The following is a 21,949-nucleotide window of genomic DNA, read 5'->3' on the forward strand; positions in this document are numbered from 1 at the left end:
CAGGGCCCATTGTCCCTGACCAACCTTGGGTTAAGTGCCTTGCTCAAGGGCACAATGGTGGAAGCTGGGAATTGAACCCATAACTTTTCAGGCTACTGCATGCTAGCCCAGCTCCTTGGCCACCATACCCCCTCCCTATGCAATATGAGCAAGCGTCAGCGACAAGATCAGTTTGATTTTTTTTTTTTTTTTTTTTTCCGAGCAAAGTAGTTTTGTACCAAGCAATCCGGAGCAGCGGTTTGAGCAGAACCTTTGTCCAAGATCAGTCATCTGTTTCTATGTTTCTTTTATTTTCAGTTGCTTGTGTTGTTCTGCTGTCTTGAAGAAGAAATGTGATGCAATGGTAATAATTTAAAAAGCTTGTATACCATATTCAGTCTGGACCGGGCGCATTCAATGCCATGCGACACTGAAGAGTGTAATGATGTTGGAGAACTGATCTCCTAAGTCTCATAACTTCCAGTCCGCCATCACGTTGGGGCAATTAAGTGCATTGCCCCTCATTGCCCTCATAAAGGATGGGGTAGTGTGTGTGTGTGGGGGGCAACAAGCAGTAATGTTATAACTTTCCTTGTGTGCAGAAGTTACCCTGAAGCCCTGGTGGTTCTTTCTGAGAGCCTGTCTCTAACAGAACGACTGAAAAAGCTCTGCTATATCATATCCCCCCTGTCACTTGCTGTGAAATATTGATAAACTCTGAGAAAGTAAATAAACAAGAACACAATCAAATCAATAAATAACACAACATGAAAGTGTGAGAACAGTTTGGACCTGATGCAACTCTCTTATGAACCATGGCAAAGCAAAGCCTGTCTCTTCACTGCTCCAAATCACAGTAGATGTCAAACCACAGTGTTTACATGATCCTTTCTCTTTGGTTCTCTCTCTCTCTCTCTCTCTCTCTCTCTCATTCTCTCTCTCTTGCTCTCTCTGTCCTGTTCTCAGATTCTACAGGCATCCACAAGCAAATAGCAATGACAGCAATGGGACAATCAGATATGGAGTGTCGTAAGAAACTGCCTTAGAGAATGGAGCCCATACATTATGCAGCGATTTCCAAAGCACCTATATGCCATTCGTGTGCCCGAAGCAGAGGTGACCAGTCATATGCAAACTATGCTTCACGACTGTCCCTGTTTGGCTTCACCTATCCTACTGTGCATGTCAATCTCAAGTGGCCTAAAGGATTATTTGAATGCATTAAAAAGACACTGGGTGCCTCTCAAAATCTCTCCTCGATCCTTGATGCTCGCTCCTCCAGGCTCGTTCCCATAGACTATCCCATTGTTGCCGCCCCATCATTCTCTATGTAGATCAGTGAGGACGAGGACCGAGGAGGGAAGGGAGGATGTATAAAACACGAATGAGAGGCACCCACTGTATTATCCTCTGATGACCATAATATTGAGCACTAGTGGTTGAACATAATGTGGAAAACACTGAAACACGGAATCTAATGATTTTTGGAAGTGTGTGTTTGTGGGTTAGAGTATGTGTGCACACACACATGCCTGTGTGTCAAATCAAACAAATATAAAGATTGAAGAAACTTGTTCTTTTGGCAGAATACTCAGCCAGAGTCCAGTGTCCTCAGCATTTTATTTGTTTTTCTTTTTTTAAATGACCTACTTCAAACGTTGTTTGATATCTTTTACATTGTATTGATATTATCATATTTATATAATTATAGGCAATTTTGGCAACTAAATTCCTTACCCATTTCATTCACTGAAAAAAATGTTGATGTGCACGTAATAATTCTGTCTTATTTTATCGCTTGAGTAATCACCAACGTATCAGGGATCTAATTTGATGGAGGACAAACCCTTGATGCAGAAAACCCTCTCAGCTCATCTTGCTACGGTGGCAGCATCGTTAAGTCCCTGTAATTAGATTGTCTTTGTTTATTTGTGATCTCTGAAAACACTCTCGAAGTGCCTGTGCCTATACATTTCCGATACGAGTGCTGTGTAGGCAAGCTTCTCGCTGTGTTTTGTCATGCTTATTTCAAGGGTCTGTGCCCACCGAGGAGGGTGACGGAATTTACATCGCATTAAGGAATGAATATTGATTTGAGGAGGCATCCGGTCCGGGTGTGAGCAGGGAGATACCAGATACCAGATACCAGGTCCGGGTCCAGCCAAGTGTCAGGGGTGCCGTTGGAGTGCAGTGGAGTTGTAAAGCGAGTCAATGAAAAACAATGTTAACCTAGCGCTAGTCCTCCTCCTGAAGCTAATCCATCCAGTTAGGCATCCATTGGCCTTGATTTGTTATTCACAAGATGGGTGTTTTTTTTTTGTCAAGAGACCCAATTGGTGTGTTTTTGTGAGTGAGAGAGAGAGAGAGAGAGAGAGAGAGAGAGAGAGAGAGAGAGAGAACACAACATGTACTATATGTACTAAGAAAAGCTTCGGCATTACAATTGTATTTTTTGTAATGCCAATAAAGCTCAATTGAATTGAATTGAGAGAGAGAGAGAGAGAGAGAGAGAGAGAGAGAAAGAGGGTCTACAGAATGAACAAGAGTTCAAAACACTATCTATAATGATCAAATATCAATGTATGGTGGAACTATGAGAAGCCACCACAGGGGCATACAGTATGCTCTTTCTCAAGACCTTGAGTGAAAGAAGAAAAAAAAAAAACCTTTGAACCACATAAGCTTCTCTTAGCGACATGTCCATGATTGATTTTACCATTTGAAGAAACATCTGAAATGAAATTAAATCTGCAGATACAGTACATCTTAGATTTCGCTGACCATATTAAGAAAGCATAATAGCAAAGAATGTCTGTGCTGGTTAGTGTGAAAACCCACTCTATTGAGTGTGACTCAACCCATCTCCGCCTGCATGCTCCCTTTGACTTCCATTTTAATAATCAGTCACTGTAATTGTGTTGTCTCTTGATGATATTCCTTGAAAGATGCAAATGAAGCCTCGAATCAAAAGAAGACAATCATTTTTTGAAGTTGCGTTTTAGTTTAATTAATGGCAAAGCCCCATGTGCATATTTTAATTAGGAGACTTGTGGCCACTGGTAGTCCTTAAGGTCCAATCACTGTGAAATAATGCGGGGCTTTGAATTTGCGTGTGACAGAACCATCATATACATCAATTACGCCGCAGTGAGTGCCAATGAATTTTCATCCTGGGAACGAAACGTCTGCCTGATATAGTGTCTCGGCTAGTTGTCAGCACCGTGAACTGACGATCTGTCAATCTATGGGAGTTCATACATACGTGATCAATGCATCTTTCATGGGGACCAAGGAAATCAGTAGCTAACTGTATCCTCAAAGGATGATGCCGTCTGAAGCAAAAAGAATGTTACTGGGTAACATGGATATCAATTGATTCTCTGTAGATGAGATCTTTTAAAATGTTCCTCTTTCTTCAATTTGTGCCCGTACTGCCATGGTATGTGTTGATGTGGGAGCATTGAAGCCAGGCGTATGGCATTAAGCCTGGGCATAATCAGGGTGATTGGCAAGTGCTGTGAATTTGAAGGTGACACCAGATATCAAAGTTATATATGCTGTATTACCATATTTCTTTACAGTCTTTGGCACCCTTTACAGTTTTTGAGCATAACTTTTCCAAAATCATTTTTGATGGCACATAACCTCCTAACAGGACCAATGGCACGTCTCCTGTTGTTTGAGTGGCCCTAGGTGATTACCATCCTAGCAACTTACTAGTTCCCCCCACCCCTCCCAAATCGACAAGCAAAAGATCTGCTGTACAGGAATTCTGAGATATGTTTCTACAGATTGCGGGTGGTGCATTTCCTCTAAAATATTATATCAGAGTAATGCTCATACTTTGTTGCAAGATACGCATATTTAGTTAATTTATTATTGCGCTTCTCAATTGTAGGGGGACCCCAAGAACAAATCTTGTTTAGTGCTGCTTTAAATTCTGATATTTTCATAAAATGAATAAATTACACAAAACAAAAGTTCCATGAATATGAAGTTGACACCACATAGAAGCAACACGTGCTGTATTAATATAACCCTTTAAATTATAATTATGTGTTCTTATACATTGATTAACACATTAACACGCAGAGAGGCAAATACTGTTATTATAATTAAGTTGAGAGATCTGTGGGTGTTCTTGCACAACACCCTCCCTCGTCTTCGCTTCCCCTCCATTGTTATGGGGACTGAAATAGTCCCTGCTTGTCTACCCATCATCAGAGTTGGTCTTGCTGAGGACTCTTAGTCACATGAAGAGCTGAGCTGAGTGAAGTGATGTCGCAGGGTTGATAGATTGGCTTTATAATTAACTTCATCTCCTATTTGTAATTACTCAAAAACAGAACAGATGGGAGGGGGGCTGATTTATCGAGGCCCTTTGGTGGAGTGCGTCTTAAATAGAAACAATGTGGCAGTTCACGTGACGAGTATAACAGGGGCGCTTTGGTTTCGGGTGGAACCCGACGAGCAGGACAGAACTGTCTGTTCCGAGTTTGGGATGTGGATGCGGCGTCAAGCTGAACAAACACACTTTCCATATCCAGCCATTCCAACCTACCTACCCACATTCACACACAGACATAGACACCTAGACACACAGACACAGCACACACGCACACACGCACACACACACACACACACACACACACACACACACACAGACAGACAGCCAGAAACACACACACACACACACACACACACACACACACACACAGTAAAACAACAACAACAAATATCAATAAAACAAAATTGGACACAACACATTTATGGACCAGAATGTTTTATAGGAGGTATCTGTGAAGCTAGAGTCTGTGGGCAGGTAATGTTTAATGCTATATGTACAGTATCCAGTGGTGGTAAATGTAATATTTGCGTTATTGTCTGTTCTCTGTACATTGGCTAGCCTAGGAATCTAGACGCACCCTAGCGGCAAAAATATGTTTTGCCTAGCGGGATGGTCTAGGGTCGTACCGTTAAGGCCATGTCTGCGTTCGACAGGCAAGCTTGTCCAATCAGAACGCTCTATCTGTGTATAGAGTCCTTGAGCCCGCCTTAGCACGGTGACGACAGAGCTGCGAGGCACCTTCGGTTTCCGATATTGACGCCAGGGTGCTGGGGCTTGACCATGCGTCCTCGTTCGACGAGTTGGGTGTGAGACCGTGTTGCAACAACCATAGAGAACAACGAAAGATGGATGAGGCTAGCGAAGCACGCTCGTTTGAATCGGCTTTGGAAGAGTTAGACTTGGGCTTTTCTTTGAGGTTGAGCAGAAAGAAGCACTCAAGTCATTCGTTTTAAAGAAGGATGTATTTGCCGTTTTGCCGACCGGCTACGATTAGTCACAAGTGCTGGCCTATTACGTGCAGAGTAGTTTGAAAGACACCGGTTCGTCCCACCCCCAGGCTTCAGCTCTGTGACTGGTCCGACTCCAGACTATACATTTCTGTATAGTTTGGCTTGCCAAGCTATACATTGGCTACACTGGAGGTGAATATCGGCTGGCTCATCCCTGTAGACTAGCAGTGATAGGTTGTGTATATACACGCCTCTGATCCTCCTCCAGTCCTCTCACCACAATATAACTGGCAAGTTCTTTTTCCTTGCCCAAAGGCCAGTTTTCCTGCGTTGTGCTTGAATTGATTTTGCAAGAGTGGAAAATTCTCCTACTTGACTGTAGTGTGTATTCAGAGGCAGAGACAGTTAACCTTGTACTGTATGTTTGAGCACCGTCAGTATTAATGTAATACCCTGTTATATACTGTAGCTCCATATATTGTAAGAGCATAATCATACACTAGAAAGACTTCAAATTGATCAGATTTGAATAGGAAAATACAACTTCAACGAGGTTATCCAAACACACGTAATTCATGTAAACCTTGTATATCGGTTTTATTCATTTAGAGTAAGGAGCATAATTCCAGGGATCTTCATGTCAAAGACGTCACTGATGGCAGTTTTTTGTGTGCATAACGATAGCTGTGCTGCTCTTTATGTGTGTGTGTGTGTGGGGGGGGGGGGGGGGGGGGGGGAGGAGAGAGCTGTGCTGCTGCATGTGTGTGTGTGTGTGTGGGGGGGGGGGGGGGGTAGAGGAGAGAGCTGTGCTGCTCTGAATGGGGCGGGGGGAGGAGAGAGCTGTGCTGTTCTGTGTAGGTGGGGGGGTAGAGAAGAGAGCTGTGCTCCTCTTTATGGGGGGGTGGTTGAGGAGAGAGCTGTGCTGTTCTGTATGGGGGTGGGGGGTAGAAGAGGAGAGAGCTGTGCTCCTCTTTATGGGGGGTGGGGGGAGAGAGCTATGCTGGTTTGTGTGGGGGTGGGGGGAGAGAGCTGTGCTGTTCTGTATGGGGGGGTAGAGGAGAGAGCTGTGCTGCTCTGTGTGGGGGTGGGGGGAGAGAGCTGTGTGGGGGTGGGGGAGAGAGCTGTGCTGATCTGTATGGGGGTGGAGGAGAGAGCTGTGCTGTTCTGTATAGGGGCGTAGAGGAGAGAGCTGTGCTGCTCTGCCCCCCCCCCTCCCCCCTCTCGTTATGTGCCATGTGAATAATGATCCTGCATGAGTGTGGGCTGCTGTGGCACTGAGCTACTCAGGTCTGTGTCTCCACAGGGCCCAACGCACATCAATGAGCAGCTCTGATCTCACAACAACCTGCCCAGCCACACAGCAAATAATCACGCTCAAGAAGGGCGTCTAGCCCCAAATGTCCGTAGGCCAATTAAAAAAGGGTGAGTGCCATCCTTTATTGATGCGCTGAAGGATTTAGCACCCAGTTGTGCCTGGTTTACCACCCTTATGTCCCTTATTTACCTGGGTGGGGATGAATACATTATATCTATCTATCTATCTATCTGTCTATCTGCTGTATCTATCTATCTATCTATCTATCTATCTATCTGTCTATCTATCTATCTACTGTATCTATCTATCTATCTATCTATCTATCTATCTAATATCTATCTATACTAAGTTGTTAAGCGTGTCAGTCAGGTTATCCAACTACACAGTGAAAATACAGATTTAAAATGTGATGAATAAAGTATCACATTATCTGTACACCTTATCCCTGTTGATGCCATACATACATACATACAGACGTACATACATACGTATGTGACTTATATGGAATGAAATTACTGAAAAAACGTTTGTATACCTGTAGATTATAGTTTGTACTCGTAGAAATGTTTTGTACTCTTAAAAAAAAAATGTGTACATGAAAAATAATTTTGTATGCCTGTAGATTATAGTTTGTACTCGTAGAAATGGTTTGTACTCGTAAAAAAAAAATTCGTACATGAAAAATAATTTTGTCCTTGTAAAAAAATGTTTTTTGTGTCTGTAACAACGTTTTGAGCTTGTAATAAAAACCTGTCCTTGTAATAATTTTTTTTTTCTACTAATACAAAATCCTGGTACGAACACAAAACTCTTTTCTACAAGCACAGAATCCTGGTACGAACACAAAACTTTTTTCTACAAGCACGGAATCCTGGTACGAACACAAAACTTTTTTTGGACCTTTTTTGGAATTAGCCAATCACCATGCTATCTCAAAGTAGCCAGCCAATCACAACACTGCTTTCTCAAAGTAGCCAATCACCACAAATCCACCGGCCAATTACTTTGCCTTCTTGATTTTTCCTCCACTTAACGTGACCTGCCAAAGATCTCACGGGAACTATCTATCAAACTTTGCTTCATCTTCATATCATTTTGGTGGAAACGTGGTGCTAAATTCCCATAAACTTTGTTCAGTGAACTGGTAAAACCGTTCGTTTGTAAGCAAAATCAAAAATCACGATCTTTCAGTTTGTTTACCATTACCTAGCAACCACAGCATAGTCATTCAAATATCAGTCGTTGCCTTTGTTTCAAGTGGAAATTACGAGTAGTGTAGTGGAGAAGTGAACGGGTTTGAAATCTGAGATCATAAGTTCAAATCTCAGTATAGGTTTTTTTTGCATGCCAAAATAAAATATTGTGAAAGTATGTGCAAATGACTCTCTTTTCTTTGTTGCCTTTACATCGCGGCAAATAAGAGTTTGTGCACCTGTCATTGTCTAGTTTTAATCGTTGTTTCGCAGCAAAGGAAATGACTGACATTTGAATGACTATGCTGTGGTTGCTAGGTAACGGTAAACAAACTGAAAGATCGTGATTTTTGAATTTGCTTACAAACGGACGGTTTTACCAGTTCACTGAACAAAGTTTATGGGAATTTAGCACCACGTTTCCACCAAAATGATATGAAGATGAAGCAAAGTTTGATAGATAGCTCCTGTGAGATCTTTGGCTAAATCAGGTCACGTTGAGGAAAAATCAAGGAGGCAAAGTATGGCCGGTGGATTTGTGGTGATTGGCTACTTTGAGATAGCAGTGTTGTGATTGGCTGGCTATTTTGAGATAGCATGGTGATTGGCTAATTCCAAAAAAAGTTTTGTGTTCGTACCATGATTCCGTGCTTGTAGAAAAAAGTTTTGTGTTCGTACCAGGATTCTGTGCTTGTAGAAAAAAGCTTTGTGTTCGTACCAGGATTTTGTGTTGGTAGAAAAAAAAATATTTATTACAAGGACAGGTTTTTATTACAAGCTCAAAACTTTGTTACAGACACAAAAAACATTTTTTTACAAGGACAAAATTATTTTTCATGTACAAATCTTTTTTTTACGAGTACAAACCATTTCTACGAGTACAAACTATAATCTACAGGCATACAAAATTATTTTTCATGTACACATTTTTTTTGTACGAGTACAAAACATTTCTACGAGTACAAACTATAATCTACAGGCATACAAACGTTTTTTCAGTAATTTCATTCCATAGACTTAGGTGTTTTGCTCCCCTTACAGTATGTGTTTTTTGTATGCTGTGTTCTATCAAACCACATACTGTACATACAGTATGTATTTCACACACAGACACATGCAGTGTCAAAGTAACTGATATATGTTGATTTCACCACACTGGAACAATGATGATTCTGAACACGTTCTGTGAGCAAATGCAACACCCTTTGCTGGGTCTGAAATCAGCGACACAATAATTGAGTGAAAAATGTGAAAAAAAAGAAGCCCCATCACAGTGGCCATGTGGAGTGTGTGGTCCAATTCTTTTGCTTTTCTCCTCTCTTAATGACAGTGAAAGTGTTCCAAATGGCAGGATGTGTAGCTGCGGTTTGTTCTGTCGAGGGAGGTAATGCAGTCGGATTTGTGACTTTGACAGAGCAGCACGAAAAGTAACTCCCCAAGAGATGGTGGAAGCACGGCAGAGAGAGAGAGCACAAGAGAGTGAGAGAGAGACTGAGAGAGAGAGAGAGAGAGAGAGAGAAATGGTGGCGGAGGCAATTAATCATATGCCTGAACTCAGAGGAGAGAAGCCAGCCCCCAGCCATTACGAGAGGCCCGCGGAAAAATAAAATATTATTTCCCCAAATGAGCAGGTCGCCATCACCACCATCGGAACAACTCTCCCGGGACCGGGAGACAGTATACCGTCCCGGCAAACACTGGAGCACACACAGCAGTACTGTTCATACTGAGGGGACTCGGTGACAAAATAAGGGGGATCACTTCCAGAGGAGACTTGGAGACCATCCCATTCAGGTAGCAGGACATCAGAGGCCGGAACATCCACGATTTACCCGTAATTTCCCGACTATTAACCGCGGCTTATACATTGATTTAGCAAAATTTCTTCCGCTATGAGGTTAAAACAGGGGGGCAGTTAATATGGTGTTAATATGGTTTTGTTTCTTTAAACTGGCATAAAACACTGTCCTGCGGCTTATACACAATGCGGCTTATATGCGGGAAATTACTGTACTAACACGATGTGAGGTGGTTTACCTCCTACTCACCCTCCAAAGATATCTCTCCCCAGCTCTCAAGCATTCCACAGGCATTGAGTGATTATTGATTTAACGAATAACAAGATTGAGTCAGAACTATTTTTGTTCATGTTCCATTCATGTTCACAAGGTTGCCATGATTGGTTTTCTGTTGCTGTATCTCAGTCTGTCATGCAGTCAGTCTGTCGTTTGGTTAATAGACATTGGCAGGTACGCGGCATATAGCCGTTTAGACTGAGATCCAAACAAGAAAATTAGCTTTTGCTGTTCTGTTCAGCAGGAGAAGCGACATCGTGCGAGCCGAGGTCACCCTTCATTTTACCACACTACTTTCACCACTCCAACTGCTGTTATACAGGAAGAGTTTTCCAATGGGCAGAATATGTGTTTAACAAGGGTGTGTCAGTAGACTGTTACATACTAGTTACTAGTGCATTACATAGTACTTAATGGAGAATTCCATGCCCCTAGAGTGTAGCACTGTGGCTGTCTGGCAGTGCTAGCTGTTGGCAGCAGCAACTCGAGCGAGGTATTATTTTCATTTTATTTCGTACAGACAGTGCCCGGTGACCTGAAGAAACAGAGATCTATAATCGCCATAATTCTCTGATAGCTTTGATCTAATGGAATAATGATTTGGTAAAATCAAGTCAAAGTCAGCCGTCTCAGTTGGAGCACAGGTGTTGGTACGATGACGATGATTACTTCTCACCCACAGGCTTAGCTATTATCGTTTCAGTGGCCTGACAACCTCAAAATGTTATTATACTGTATTAATCAAGTTTGCTTTGCCACTCACATTAATGCGTATGTCTCCAGGATTTAAGTACGAGTCATCAAACCACCCATTCAATTTCCGCCGCACCCACACCTGTTATGTCTATTATCTCCGACAGTTATTACCGGCCACTGTTTTTGCTACAGAAATTCACACCGTTTGTTTGCAAAAATCTATCAAGAAGGAACACCCAAGGAGGGGCACGACATGGACAAATCTATACAAACAAATCCATTATCTGCACCCCACTGGAGATACTTTGAATGCTTTCTTTATTGTTATGGGGCATAATGCATCTTTTATATGGCTTATCGGACGGAGCAAGGCTCTGGCTAGACCCAAGGTCATGTTCTTTGTTCAGAGAGGGAACATCTACTAATAAAACATGTGTACTCTCTCTCTCTCTCTCTCTCTCTCTCTGTGGAGTACATGGCTTTGGTAAACGCTTCCCCTTAGTGGATAAATGTACTTTTTACTTATTCAACACTGACTAACAGATTTGAAGTAGTTGCGGAGTAACTCAGGTTTGAAACAACAGATTAAACGATTGGACTTGACTTTCTCCGCGGTGGCTCCACCATGTGTCCTGTTCGGTTTTCTCAATCGATCTTTACTTTGTATACATATCGGACCGCATGACAAACGCTCGGGCCGAGTCAACAGTGGGGAGTTTGAGATGGACGCCAGCCAGCGCGACTCCCTCCTCCTCCAGTCCAAGGCAAACGCAATGCGCTGCGCTGTGCTGGCAGTAAGGGCTGTGGTCTGGCCCTTGACTCGCTGTACAGAGGGCAAGTCTCCAGAACGCTGAGATTGTGGCTTGGGAGCTCATTCAGAGCAAGCTCTATTACCTCAGAGACAAGGTTCGGACTGAGGGCTCAGGATTACAGTGCAAGGGAAGCATGCCAGTTAAGCTAATGCATCCGCGAACCCCTGCACCAGATCCTGACATTTGGCAACGGCTTTGAACTCCAATCCACGTACAGTATTGTGCTTTGGCAAGAGCCAAGTGTGCTAGTTCGCTACATGAATAGTACAATTTCAACTTTTGTGTGTCATGAATGTCACGTTCATGAGGAAACCTCAACATGTCTATTTCTACTGCTTTTGGCAGCTGCATGTACAATTTTAAACATATCCCACTAGCCTACACCCATATCGCTTTTGCTACTGAAATGGTTTATTAAATGTAGAAATGCATCTTGAGCTTCAGAGACGCACTCGCCCAATGAATGAGGTCGCTCTCGGTTTGAAATCATGTAATGAAGACACATCAAGGTGGATGCCCTGCATCCAGAGATCATGTTACCCTGCTCTTCCTCCCAAGAGTTTTTTCCTCATCCTAAGTAGAGTACGGGAGCAAAGCTGTGAGCCTGGGCGAGGCCAACTCCTCTCTGGCTTCAAAGTCGTGGTAGCGGGGTCCGGCGGGAAAGGGTGCAACTCCCATGAAAGATTATCAAACCGATTTCATTTTGTTTGATGTGGGAAGATAAAAAATAAAAGAGGCCTTCTCATGAACAGACACTGCTGCTGTCACACTCCAGTAGTCAAACTCCAAGAAAATGATCGTCCCGAAGATGTTCAGTGCGGAGACTCCATGGTTTGAAAAGTGTAGCCGGTTGACTAACAATCAGGAAGTTGTTGATAAAAAAAAACCCACTGCTTGTTTACAAGAACTTGGATGGAGCCATCTCTCTCCCACTCTTTGTTCTGCTCCGGCAGCCTAACATCAATGCATTACTATTTCGCTGACATCCCAGAGGATCAATCTTTGATCATTTTAAATATTTCTCCACATCTGACTGGTTAAAAACCCGACTCTTGCTACCAGGCACACTTGCAGGAGTACGGCTGTACGCACTGTGCGTACCATCAGGCTACTTGACAACATTTGTATACATACCTCGTGTGTATTCACAACAAGTTGGCCTACCGTAACTTCCCAACTCTGCACAGTATCCCATTAACTGCAAGACAGTATGCTATTTACATTTTTTCTGTTAAGTTAACACGTTATCAAAATCAACTCAATGCATAGCTAACTATACCTAGGCACATGTCATGTCAGCTGCGTTACCTGTCGGTTTTCATTTCGACGCCCATGCTAACAGATTTTCACCTGCACACTGCCTGTGTGACACGCACATCTCAGAGACAGTGTGAGACGTGCGCATGTTTTTCACGTGACATGTGAGTGTGTTGGAAGCGTTTCCATTCAACAGAGACAGTGAAGAGAGATGTTTTAATAGGCAGACTGGCCGCATGTCTGGTGTGAATGAAACACAATATATAAAACGCAATGCAGCAGCCAGTCACGGAACCCACAATAGATTTGCGATCTGAATAAGGCCAGCAGATGTAGAGAAGTGTGCGCAGATGGATGGGGTTTCTCTTGTCTTTGATAGAGAAAAAAGCTGAATCTTTAATCAAGTGAACTGACACAGCCGTGACATGGTTGTGTCAGTCTTACCATGCCGGAGTCAAGTGAGGTTTTACCACACGTGTCCACCTTTGAAAGCACAGCACAGCACAGCACTCCTCCTCTTTTCTGCTTTGATTTGCTTCATTTAAGATAGGCCTCGCTATCAACTACAATGCCCTGTTCCTCAGCCCGAGGGCTATTAGGTTCGGAGAACGTTCTCTATACATTCACGGTGAGCTTAGTTCGGCTCACTTTGACAAAGACAGAGTGACAAAGGCCAAGTCACTCACAGAGACACACAACATTTCACGTAGCTCATGATTGCAGGACGAATAAAAGAAAGCAGTTGGTGATCATGCTATTGAAGTGTAGGTGTATCTCTGACCTCAGCGAGGTGCTCTGCTGGGGATGTCTTTCTGGCAACAAAGCTTTGTTGCTTTGTTGTTGATCTTGTTTTGAAATGGTAAACATGTTTGCTTGTTGATTTGATTGGCCTCCGTGGGAAGCCCCCTGCCTGTATTTAACACCACTACTGTGTGTATCTGAAACATGTATCTTAGGAAGGGTGAGGGAGGCGAAGCCCTGCACTTGAACTCCTGATATCAAATCTCTTCTTCAGAATATTGGGATTTAATGAATGGTCATCTAATTTCATTACACTGTCACAGGCTGGAAATGAAAATGCCCACGCTCTTCTTCATTGTACTGGTGTGCTTATTGGTTGTCTAAGGTTGAACAAAATCGTTTTAGATTATGGTATTGTTTTTGTTTACAGCAAGCTTGTACAAGCCTCCATGAGTGCACAAGTGATTGGTTGTTGCATCGATGCATTATGAAAGTGTGACCATGCTTAACCTACTTGTTTTTCTCACTTGTAAACTGTCAACAACTCAAATTAAGAGACTGTCGAAATCAATTGACATCTAACACTGTATAATGCGTTTGAGAGATACACTTTACCCCACGGAATATATGAAACTGTTAAATCTCACCTCTCATGATAACACATGAGTCCAGCTGTCTGCTTGTGGCAACATGACCTCACATGTTTCTTCACTCTTTAAGCAACTCTAAAGAGTTTTTCGTACCTTAGAATAATGTTTCCAAAATCATTTCAGCGGTTCATCAACTCGTAACAGGGTGAACAGCACTTCTGAATTCACTTCGCGGCCCTCTATCGGCTGTAGCTGCACTAGTTTACCAGAGATCGGGTAGCGGATCTGTAGTTCGATGAAATGAAACATAAGAAACTACAAATTTGACTGGCATCGATGTCGCAATGCATCATACTTCCATAAAATCATGCAAAATACTCTACTCTGCGGACATCATTTTTTTTACTGGATGAACAAATAGTGCGTGCGACAGAGGAGAGTGCTAAACAACACAACTTTGTCTGTGCCCAGACAGGGACAACATAGTTTGTGTTGTTTCCTTTTTTTAGTTGTTACACAACATGTGTTAAAAATAACACTTGCATTGAAAACAACACAACTTCCATTGTTTTTTTTTTTAACACATCTCTGGGTCCAGATAAGGACAACACTTTATTTTTAAGGCTGGCTTTACACGACAACGCTCCCGGGTGAAACCGACAAAATATTTTATCAGATGTGCCTTTCGTTTAGACGGCGACAGCGTTTTTGGGGCTTAAAAACGCAAAAAATTGAACCCACCCTCCAGAGTGGAAATCTTAAAAACGCTCCACCGTCGCGTTCCCGTCTAAAGGGTTGACAACGCAAAAGTGTGCTCTGAGCTGCTCATGCTGGCTATCCTCGCATACGCGTTGACGTCATATACATGTGCAGTACAGCCAAAAAATAACAAACATGTCGATTATTTCCATCAGTCAGACATTCAAGTGGCCTTAGCTGCTTTGATAGCTATTCAGGAGTCCTTTCAGCACATAAGCAGAGTAATTACTGATATATCAGAACAGAGAAGGCGAATTAATTACTTGTGATCCAACGTCGTTTGCAACAATAGCTCGACCTCCTCGTCTGTCCAGAAAAAGTTGTCTGTCTTGCCTCGGTTCTTAGCCATGATTTGGTTTTTGACGGTGGGCTATTTTCTTTTAGTCTTATGGCTATTTCGCGCTACTACGGAGAAAGTAGAAGGAAGTTTCAACGCATGCGCGCGCTCTTGGAGTTGTTGTTTGGCAGTGCTCCACAGTATCACCTAGCCACCTGGCATGCATACTACATCAAATTTCACACACTTTTGCGTCACCGTGTGCATGCAGATTTCCACCCAAAGACGCTCGTCTAAACGCAAAATAAAAAGTGGGAACGCAACGCCACTTTTGCGGATTGTGTTCAGATCGTTGTCGTGTAAAGCTAGCCTAAGAGTGTTGTTTATGCAACAAGTTCTTTGAAAAGGGAACTCGTCTGTGCGCTAGATGAGCTGTCCTTGGTCTAACAACTGCATCATTCATTCCGCTGTACATGTCTTCTCAGGAACACCATGTATTAGTCAAATAACAAGGTCAGCTATTGTGTGAAGTAAAAGATGCTCTTGCTGTAATGTGTGAAGTACCGAGACAGGCGGAAAGCAAAATACAAGCACCAATCAAAATGCAAAGATTGTGTCTGGAAAGAGGTGTCAGCAGTAGTCAGTTAGTCTATTCGAAGTTCAGACAACCCTAATTTGAGATGCTTTGTGAAATGTGAATCCAAAAGAATGCTCAGTGTTTCTCCATAGAGGAAGGGGCTAAAATGGCCTATCTGCAGTCCAGACCTGTCAAAATGGGTCATTGTCATGGAAGGAAAAGCGTGATAAAGAAGGTCTCTTGAGCAGGACTGTTGAGCAGCTGCAATCCTATATCAGGCAGGAATGTGACCATATTTCATTCTCAACGCTCTAGCAACCGGACTCCTCAGTTCCTAAACATTTGCAGAATGTTATTAAACGAAGAGGTGAAGCGACACAATGATAAAAAATGTCCCTGTCCCAACTTTTTTGAGACGTGATGCTGGCATTAAATTCTAAATGAAAATATTTTTTTTCCAAAAAAACAATTTATGTCCTTCAACAATTGATATGTTGTCTTTTCACATTTTACAAAGTGTCCCAACTTGTTGTTGTTCTTCTTCTCCTCCATCTTCGCTTTCTCACTGTCCTCATCATTATCATAATTCCAACATGTGGAAACGTATCTCTCAACAGTGTCAACGAGTTCTCAGGACCGGTGTGACCGAAAAAGTGCCCTCCCAAAATAATCCCCCTGAGGACCAGCGAGTGGACTCAGACACACAGACTGATGCGAGCGGATGCATTATCTCTTCTCCCACCCTGACACTGGTGCTGGCTCCATTAGAGGAAGCAGACAGAAGTGTGTCCACGCGCTGAAAAGAGAATGCACCTACCCTCCATCCCCCACCCCACCCCACCCCAATTTAGTCCCCCCTCCAAAAAAAAGACAGAAAAAGGTGTCTGGGGCGAAGCTAATACAGTCCATTTAATCCGGCAACACCTGCGGCGGGAGAGAGGGAGATGAGGGCCCTTACGCCAAATTAGTGTGGGCATATTGAGGCCTGTCAGAGCCCGCCGACGAGACGAGCCGAGCCGCGGCCGCCTGGAGACTTATCATCTGCTCCTGCTCCTGCTCCAGCGCTGCATTCATTTACACTTCTGGAAGGGGCCGAGCCCCGACTCTAGCACCTCCGCAGCCCACCGCGCCGCTTCTCTGACAGACCGGTGGCTCCGTCACGGATAAATTACCATCCTCTTCGGCCACCACCACCGCCACCGCCACAACTGACTCGCACCCCAATCCGTCTGGAGGAAGAAGAAGAAGAAGAAGGGGGGGGGGGAGGGGGGATAATGAAAGAGGGATGGGAGATGAAAGATGAAGAAATCTAATACATGAGGGTTTTTAATAGCCAAATGGGATCCTGAGTTGTGTGGTCCCCGTGTTATCAGACAAGCCTGGGCTCAGGGATGAGCTGTAGAGCAATAGTGTCAGTACACGCCCTGCTACAGAGGATACAGGACTTCATCACGGTGCGGTGTTCGGTCTGTCCATCTGGGCACTGTGTCAGTGCTTTTGCAAAGGGTGGATACATGAGTCCTAGTCCTAGTCCTAGCTTTAGATCACCGGTCAGTGTGACTGGCAATCTGAATGTAATCCTTCAAAGGGAAAAAGGTTGTTTTCAATCTTGCATCACTCTTGTTTTTTAGATTTTTAGAGAACGGGTGCAGTTTTGAGCTAGCACACTAATAATAGCAAAAATATGGCTGAAAAAAAAAATAGACTTTACTGTGTGACACTTACAGCATGACATTAAATTATATTTGTGATGGTTTAAGGAACCAATGATGATGATGATGATAAGGGTGTGTGTGTGTGTGTGTGTGTGTGTCTGTGTCTGTGTCTGTGTCTGTGTATGTGCCAGTCTGTGTGTGTGTGTCTGTCTGTGTGTGTGTGTCTTTGTGTTCCTGGTGTCAAGTAATAAACACTAAAATGAATACAACCCCACAACCCATAACGTAACCAACACCCATAACAATGATGAAGTGAGCCATTCAAACATATACATGCTTTATTAGCCTATTGCAGTGTTATTTCTTCAGTCAAATGTATTGATTGGCTATAACGCTATAATGTTACAGTGTGTACATCAGTATGAGAGGGTGGTGAGCCTGCAAGTTCACTGCAGTTCTCTGATGTTCTCTCTCTCTCTCTCTCTATCTCTCTCTCTCTATCCAAACTGTGGCAGTTTCTGTGGCTTACCTGGACTTCCTGCAGTCTCTCCAACCAGTGGAAGTACCTGCCAATCTAGCAGCCAGCCCAGCACCGCGCGCACAGCTATAGCATATGCCAAGCGATGTGTTTTGGCCGGTGGACAGAAGCAGGGAGACATCCTCTACAATAAGGCCCGGCCTCTCCAACATACAGACATCTGTTTGATGTGCCACTCAGAACTGTCAGCCTCCCTGACCAAATTCCCACTCTCCCAGCAGTGGTATACAGTATCAGCAGAAAAGGTACTTTTTCAAAGGATATGCATGTCAGAGCTTATGAACGTGTTATTAAATTCTTATGCAGCTAGACTGGCCCTCAACTCAGACCAATATAGCATTGATGTCAAGTTTTCAGAAATTTCATTTGAGAGTTATCGATTGTTTTGATGAGTTATCCTAAAATGTCAGCTTTGTGGAAAAACTGTTTTTTTTTCAATATTTTCTTGGCTGTAGCTATGTGTTTGCATGCTTTCAAACTTGGCCAGCCTGAAGGCACAAAGAAGTCCATATAGATTCTGGACTTGTCTGTATCAGCAATAGCATCACAGCCCTGAGGATGCTGTACAACGAGAGAGAAACAGGATGCCGAGGAGACATCCACTTCCCAGTGAACGTTACATTAACTCCTTCCTGTCCAACAATGCGAACACACAGTCAATATTTAGACTTGGAGAGGGAGCTTGGGCAATTAATTAAAGAGCCTACACAATTCAGCGGGGGACGCGGTATCCATAAATGAAAGAAATTACCTGAATTCTCCCCCCTGAACGGCTTCCGCAGAACACACGCACGCTTGTCAAGATGGCTCCCTTTGGACGAGTGTGGCGTCGGCTCATCGTGGAGATAATAGAGCCCTGAGAGGCGTGTTATTTCTGGGAAACCTTTGCATCTCGTCCTTCAGAGAGTTGTCTTGAAGTCGGCTCGCATGTGGGACGCTGCGTTCCTTGACACACATATACTGTAGCTGGAACAGCTGAGCTGACTGGCTGATGAATTGGTGTAAGGGGCGTGGGGTGTGGACTCGGGTGTCCACGGGCCACCGCGTGTCTGGAGGATTGACATATGTGTTGGCAGTGAGCGTGTGGGGAGGACGCACATCACATACACACAGGCGCGCGCACATGCAAGCACTCACGCACACATGCACACACACATGCATACACACACACATATACACACACACACACACACACACACACCACACACACACACACACACACCACACACACACACACACACACACACACACCACACACACACACATGCACGCACATGCACACACACACACACACACACACACACACACACATACACACATGCACGCACACCACAGATTCTCAAGCCATTGAGTTTCCTGCCATCCACAGGGGAACAAGTTCCATGGCTTTATTTTCATATGAAGATGAGCTAAATCAGGTCATCCTCAGTATTGTGCCGTATCATTACCTTTACCACTCCGTCTCTGCACTTTGCACTTACCTTGTTATCGACGGCTGAGAACCAAAGGGGCGTAAGTGACATTTTGGTCAAAATTGATTTAAATATATATCACCTGAAAGCTCTTGATGAGCTCTCTTAGCTGACAAAATTATAGAAGTAAAATATGTATAAATATATAGTTATTGAACAAAAACCAAAGGTCTATAACTGTGAATAGAAGCAGTTAGATTTGTTGGTAACACTTTACTTGACGGGTTCTTTCATAACACATTCATAACAGCTGTCATGAACTGCACATGAAGCATTCATAACTGATTCATGAAACATGACTCAACATTCATGCCAACACATTCATGAATGTGGAGGACAAAATGACAAAAACTTGTCAAAATAAAAGTCCAACAATCTAGTAGACCAGAATCCTCTCCAGCATTTGTAAACATCTCATGAATACTTTATGAAGTCTACTTCACATGTCACTTTACTATACGAGTTGTGAAGTATTCATCATACTGGGAAGTGAACTAGGCTACTGACCATCTGTGGATCTCTGAATGGTTGGAGAATGGTTCCTGTTTTATATATCTATGTATAGACAATTATGCATTCTTTAGAGGTTACCATCATAAAATAAACAAACAGACAAACAAAAAACTAAATTCTCCTGGACACTGGACTTCCCTGTTGACTAAGATGTGACATGATCAGGTTGGCTAAAACAAGAAAGACAGCAATGCTGCTTTGCGATTGTTGGACTTTTATTTTGACAAGTTTTTGACGTTTTGTCTTTCAGTGAGTGGTCAGTAGCCTAGTTCACTTCCCAGTATGATGAATACTTCACAATTCGTATAGTAAAGTGACATGTGAAGTAGACTTCATAAAGTATTCATGAGATGTTTACAAACGCTGGAAAGGATTCATAATAGGCCTACCCTGTGTATGGACTAGATTGTTGGACTTTTATTTTGACAAATTTTTGTCATTTTGTCTTCCACATTCATGAAAGGGTTGGAATGAATGTTGAGTCATGCTTCATGAAACAGTCATGAACGCTTCATGTGCAGTTCATGACAGCAGTTATGAATGTGTTATGAACGAACCCGTCAATTAAAGTGTTACCGATTTGTTTTGTCTCTCCTGTAAAGTTGGTGAAATGTCACTTATGCCCCTTTGGTTCTCAGCCCTCGTTATGTTCTACAATGGACAGTGACATGCTTGACACGCTTGACACAGACCAAATACATTAGGACCAATTATAGCCAAATAACTTTTGGCTTATGAAACAAGCAAGCAAGGTGTGGTTGTATTTTCACTTCACTTATCGCACAACCACAGCCCTGCAGATAAAGCCAAAGGAGGTAGTGTCAGTGCATCAGTAGTTGGGTGTCGTCCCTGTGATCCACTGCGCCTTGGCTCTGAGTCTAAGATCACATGGCAGGTGCGATACTTCTCTTACAGTAATGAAGCAGTCTCTCTCAATAGTCCTAATGCTGGTCTTTATAGAGTGTTAATTTATTCAAACAATCATACAAATACGCAACTTTCATTCTGTCATACTATCATATTTTCACACGAACACAACTTTCATACAAATTCGATCAGTTTCCTTCTCTGTCATTCTTTCTTTCTCTTGATATACTGTATATACAGTGTTACAAATGAAGAGACCACTGCACTGCACATTTTTCTGATGTCATCATCCTATACGGTCTTGCGGAGTGTCATTTGAATGAGCTGACGGTCATATTCATCTTGATATTTAAGAGACCACTGCAAATTTGAATATGACTGGCAACTCAGCAACTGTAGGATGACATCAGAAAAATGTGCAGTGCTCTCTTCATATATATATATATATATATATATATATATATATATATATTTCTTCCATACAGCATGGTGTACACAAACACTTGGCTTGACTCTCATTCAGTCCTAAATTGATATCTGGAGTCTCTCCAAAATACACTCATGGATATTAGAGAGATCGATACTGTCACGTAACACACAGAATGCAGAATGAGTAGCCTACACTGGTCCAAGATGGACGCTCGCATCTACACATTCCCCTTTGTAGACATAGCAGTGGTCATTTGTTAGGGAAGAGAACAGTTAACACATCTGGAGTTGTGATATTAAACGATACTTAATTTGTTTCGCAATGACCTACAATGACACCATTAATCATTACATTAACATTTAAAATGTTTACTGTCATATCAAAGAGGCTTACAAACACCAATGCTGCTTAATGGACTAAATTGAATGTGACAAAATAATAACGATGATCATAAACATATACAAACCACGACTGGAAAAAAGGAATGACTTAGAAACAAGATAAACAGACGAGCTTTTAAATGCTTTTTGGAAATCCCAAAAAGCCATAGTGTGTCTTTCCCGCCATAAACTGTTAATGAGCACTGTGAGTATAAACTGCATTAGTTCACTGTAAAATTATGGACTACAGGCTATCTTAAAGTGGTACCATAATCAGAAAATTAAAAGCTCTTTCTTTTAATTAAGCCCTGAGTATTAAATAAGCTGATTTTACACAGTGCACTCAGGGGTTATTTGATAAATGTGATTGTCCTTGGCAACTCGTTCCTCGGGTTTGCTTCCTGGAAGCTAAGCATGAGTCATTGAGGTTAATTTATTTTCATCACATCGACAACAATGGCCCGCAAAGTCAAGCCAACAGAAAGCCTCAACTTCAACCCTCTGCCTCACCTACATGCTATATTG

Source organism: Sardina pilchardus, chromosome 20, assembly GCF_963854185.1.
Source record: "Sardina pilchardus chromosome 20, fSarPil1.1, whole genome shotgun sequence".
Taxonomy (NCBI): Eukaryota; Metazoa; Chordata; class Actinopteri; order Clupeiformes; family Clupeidae; genus Sardina; species Sardina pilchardus.